The sequence below is a fragment of the Rhagoletis pomonella genome, unplaced genomic scaffold, assembly GCF_013731165.1.
Source record: "Rhagoletis pomonella isolate Grant_MI unplaced genomic scaffold, Rhpom_1.0 Rhpom_scaffold_00011, whole genome shotgun sequence".
Taxonomy (NCBI): Eukaryota; Metazoa; Arthropoda; class Insecta; order Diptera; family Tephritidae; genus Rhagoletis; species Rhagoletis pomonella.
The window spans coordinates 1,252,634-1,258,190 of NW_023458565.1; the positions used below are offsets into that span (position 1 = coordinate 1,252,634).

General features: G+C 36.7%; 1 protein-coding gene across 1 annotated transcript in view; it reads right to left on the reverse strand.

Moving 5' to 3' along the window:
* The window catches only part of LOC118747095 (titin-like), an 80,710-nt gene that overhangs the window by 68,577 nt on the left and 6,576 nt on the right, over positions 1 to 5,557 (reverse strand). The window lies entirely within an intron of this gene.

A 5,557-nucleotide genomic window follows, 5' to 3' on the forward strand; every position in this document is an offset into this window, starting at 1 on the left:
CAATAGTATTTCATATGTTATAATTTTAAGCCGCTCAGCCGCTCGCCGCTTTGCCGCTCATTGCGTGGCCTCGGCCTAAGGCCTTATTTTATTATTTTATTATTTAAAAAGAGTGAACAGCCCAACGTAAAATCCACCACGCTAGGATTTGCCCATATTTAGCAAATGTAAGTAACAAAGCATGTCATGCAAAATATAGCAAACCTCTTTGGATGATATCGTCCAATCTTGCGTAATAAAATCCTCTCTTACAAATCTCCTTATAACTCTCTCAATTGTTATTTCACACGTTTCAATCATGCGTATGAAAGCCTTGAAACCCACTGTAGCCGCCAAGACCGTCTCATCCTCTGTCGTTGATTCACTCAATATCTGAGTTATCAATTCTTCGTGACCTTCACGTTCGACTAGCTGTACCAGCGCAGCTTGCGATTCCGCCTTTTGTAATGCAACGAAAATATTCTGCTCATACATGTAGATTATTTCATGAGTAGTGCAGCCATAACGCAACAGAAGCCCAATAGTGGCCAAATCACGTAAAGCTGCCTCGCCTGTAGTGCCAAAGGATTCGGCATCAATTATTTCGAGCAAATCATTGATTTCTTCATGCTGTCGTATGACTAGGAGATCTTCAATTGTAATTATTTTTTGTGAGATTTTTCGACGTATTATTTCCACTGTTTCGGTAATCTCAATTGTTTCGGTTGTTTTTGTAGTTGTAGTGGTGGTTGTAGTTACTGTTTTACCCGTTTGTTGTGATGTCAATAATTCAGCATCGGCGATCTTACGATCCTTCACTTCCATCACTTCAGATACGCCACTCTCTTCAACCAACACAGATACTGGTCTGCGCACCTTAATCACATTGACGCTCGTCTCAATTTCTTCCGATTCTTCAGCGGGTACAATTGATATTTCGGTTTTATGTACTTTTTGTTGTAGTTCACTGGATTTCCTGCCAGTTGATTTCTTAACTACGGTCTTCTTTTTGCTCTTTAATTTTTGTTCAGCTTCCGTCTCAGTGATTGTGGTAGTAGTAGTGGCCGAAGTGGCAAGATCGAATTTGCCACGCGACATTGTCATACCGATTTCATTGATCAATTTACATGTATAGAAACCAATATCTTCATATGTGACATTCAAAATTTCAAGCGTAGCAACAGTTTCCTCGATTCTCAAGCGATATTTGTTAGATTCTCTAAGCTGTACATTGTTAAAATACCATTGTATATCTAATACAATAAAAAAAAACCCAAAAGTTTTGTTAGAGGCAGCATTCTATGTTAATTGGCTATGCTATGCATTGTACTTGTACCTAAAGTTTATGTAAGTATGTAAATGTGCGGAAATACTATACCTGGTTTGGGATTTCCTGCAAATTGAATTTCGAATTTGGCTATTTCGCCGCTGGCTGCACGGCAATCACGCAATTCATTAACTATCGATGGCGAGCATTTAGCGGCTACAAGCAAAGAAAATTGCGAGATTCATATATTTTGATTAGCAAAAGCTAACATATTTACAGCGTAGTGTATAACACGTCTAATTGTCGATAAACACAAGTATTCTACAAATAGGTATTTGAAAATTAGAGAGGAGGGAAGGAACCTATGTAGTAGTGTATGTATTGGTGTCAATCATGCCAGTAGCAGTGGGTATTGATGTCCTAATTTCTACGTTCAAGTTAAACAAATAAGAGTTTACAATGTTTAAAAAAAACTAGAAGTCAGATGCTTTACCAACCAGCATTACCTATAATAACCAGTGTACGAAGTTTTCAGTTTTTTCTGGGGAATTGATGAAACCAAGCATTTATGAAAGTCTGAATTGTATATAATTTCTCAGTTTTATCAGGATTGCGATTTTAAGAGTGTTTATCAATGTGAAGTTGGTGGTCGCAGAGCAGCATTTAAAACAATTAAAATTTATTTAAATGCAAATATTTATACATTTAAAAGGCCTCTCTGGGGGGTTTTGGGGTTCGAAGAATCTGAATTTGCATTTTAGTTTTACTAAAAACGGCCACTGGAGTGCGCTTTGATGCAAAACGCATGAAGGAAAAGTGCAAACGATGTTTCTCAACAATGTTGCTAAGCAATGTTTCTTCATGTTCTATTGCACCAAAGCGCGCCCATCGGCCGTTTTTAGTAAAACTAAATTGCAAAGGTAGATTCCTCGGAATCCAAAACGCCCCAAAAGCCTTTTGATGGTATAAATATTTTAACTTAAATCAATTTAAATTGTTTTAATTCTGCTTTGCGACCACAAACTTCAACTGGGGAAAGAACGCTTAAAACGAGTCCTAACGAATATACAGCGATTCGAAGCTAACTGTAGCCTAAGAAAAAGAAGAGTGAGTACTACTTATGAAATTGATGTTATAAACATCTGTATACGGCTTGGCAAAGTATTCGACGATTCAGTTATAGACATAAATAAGGTAGGTTAGAAATAAAACTTTAATTTAATTTTATTTTATTAATTTTGACAGTTTTGAATATCGTACTAATTCCTCTTATGTAACTTTTTCCTGCCTAGCAATTTCCCCTTCTGTAACATTTGTCGTTAAAAGGTTCGAAAGGTAAAGTGTCAGAATTTGATTTGGCAAAGAGGTGATTATAAAATGCATTCAAACGCAACTGAGAGGGGATGTAATGCCCACTAAATTTATATCTTGCCAACACTTACACACGTGATTAATCATGGTATACAAACTTCGTGTTACCCTAATTCACGGAAGGTTGTAAGAGTGATTCCGGTAGCCAAGAAAAGGTCTGCGTATAGTCCGAATGACTTTCGTACTATAAGTATTTTAGCCGCACTGTCTAAAGTCCTTGAATGAATTTAGCTTACTATCTCTATATCAGTCTGGCTTTAGAGCGAAAAATTGCGGTTCGACTGCTATGATCAAAATTCTAGATGACATAAGAAAATCGTTGGACAAGTCACCTAACATTACTTTGACCGCTTGACTTCTCTTGGGTACGTTCCACAAAGAACAAAATGTGAACCAAAGATCCCGGAGCGTTCTGGAAAGAACAGAACAGAAACAAAAGTCGAGGAAACTTTCGCTTGAAGAAGAATTTGGAAACTAAGGTCTCAGAAGATTTCTGACAGAGAACGAAGCGGGAAAAAACTTCTCCGAACTATTTTCGAAGCAAGGATACGTTAAAAATATGTTTCTCTTAACTTTCCATTAGTTTAAAATGTTTGAGTATTAAATTTAATTAAACAAAGCACTTAGAAGTAATCATGCAAATTAAGTCAACGAGAGACTTCAGACACGAACTTTCCTCGCACAGAAAATGAGAAACAATCTGGAAGTTGAAATGAGCTAGGTTTCCTCTGGCTTAGAGTTAACGATCATGGTTCTCACTGATACGATATTTCATCCCAACACGCTACGAGCCTCACATTTTTATAGCTAAGTTCTCAAAACTTTTGTTCTCGTTTTGTTCTCTAGCAGAACGTTACCCAGACTTTTGTTCCTATTTCATCCTCTCTGAAAACGTTCTCCATACTTTCGTTCTCATTGGAAACGTTCCTGAAAGTTTCGTTCTCATTTTGTTCTTCTTGAAACGTTCCCGAACCTTTTGTTCTCTTTTTGTTCCCCTTCGAAATGCTCTCAATACTTTTGTTCCCGTTTGGTTCTTTTGTGACATTACATTTTATTCTCGTGCAGAACTAAACCAAAACCGGAATGCGTTCTCGGTCCCTGTTTGTTGGAATTAGTGATTCTGCTATTTACTATTTTACTATTACTATATTGTCAAATCCAGTTTAACCTCGTCTCCAAGTGTCTTGTGGTAGCCTAAACTTTTGTTTACAGTCCACTCTTGAATGTACATATAGCTTTGGTGCAACAGCTAACAAAGTTTTCGCTTAAAAGGTGTGAACGCGTCTCTCAAGGCTTTTGCTTAGGAAATTGATGCTAATTTTTATACCCGAGCGCACTTGTGCACAAGGGTATATTAATTTTGTTCACATAACGGTTGTTTGTAACAGCCAAAACGAATCGAGATAGATATAGACAAATGTATACATAAATGATCAGGATGAAAAAAGAAATCGATTAAGCCATGTCTGTCTGTCCGTCCGTCTGTCCGTCTGTCCGTCTGTCCGTCTGTCCGTCTGTCCGTCTGTCCGGGTACACGATAACTCGAGCAAAAATTGAGATATCTCAACGAAATTTGGTATGTAGGTTTCCCTTAATCCAAGGTAGGTTGGTATTGAAAATGGGCGAAATCGGACTTTAACCACGCCCACTTCCCATATAACGGTAATTTCCAGAAATACGAAAACTGCGATATTTTAGTAACTACTGAAGATAATTCACTCAAAATTGATATTTACAATAATTTTTAGACGAAAAATAAGAATATTGTAAATTTTTGGAAAATGGGCGTAGCCACGCCCACTTATGGTTACATGTGTATATCTTGGTAACCGCTGCACCAATTTCTTCCAAACTTGGCACAGTTGTTGGCCTTCGCATAACATACCAAATGGCCGAAAACTTTTAAAATCGCTCAATAACCACGCCTACTTCCCATATAACGGTAATTTTCAGAAATACGAAAACTGCGATATTTTAGTAACTACTGGAGATTATTCACTCAAAATTGATATTTATAATAAGTTTTAGACGAAAAAATAAGAATATTACAAAATTTTGGTAAATGGGCGTAGCCACGCCCACTTATGGTTACATGTGTATATCTTGGTAACCGCTACACCAATTTCTTCCAAACTTGGCACAGTTGTTGGTCCTGGTACAACATAACAAATGGCCGAAAATTTCTAAAATCGGACAATAACCACGCCCACATCCCATATAACGGTAATTTCGAGAAATACAAAATCTTCGATAAATCAGTAAATATTGAAGCTAATTTATTCAAAATTGATGATTGCAACAATTCTTTACCAAGAAATACGTTTATGACAAAATTTTGGAAAATGGGCGTAGCACCGCCCACTTGTGATATGTATCTCGCTAGCCGTTCTAGCAATTTGTACCAAGCTCGGTATGGTTATTGTGCTTGCCACATAAAAGCAAACCGTTGGAAATTGTTGAAATCGGACTAAAATTGAGGCCGCTTTTCATATAACGGTAAATTTCAAAAATGCTTGAAATTTCAATATTTCGAAATTTAAGGACGCTAATTTACTTAAAATGTATACACCCCGGCTTATCATGTAGCGGTAGCTTTCGGAAAGGTGGAAAACATATATTTAATACTTGCGCCGGGTATTTAATGTTCGGCTCCGCCCGAACTTAGACTTTCTTACTTGTTTTATATTTTTTTTGTGGATTATTTTGCTATGCGGCACTATTCTAAAATTGCGTATTAGTCTTCTACTTTATTGTAAAATGCTTTCATTTTTATTTGTACTTACATGAGTGTTGTTGTTTTTTTTTTTCAAGACGGCAGTGTTATGTTTATAAGTTTCTATTTTGAATATGTTTGTCTGTTTTAGAGCTCTGTGAGAATGCACTTATTGTTTTTATGCATACAGACGAAAATTAGTAACATAAAGGTTGAAAATATTAGAC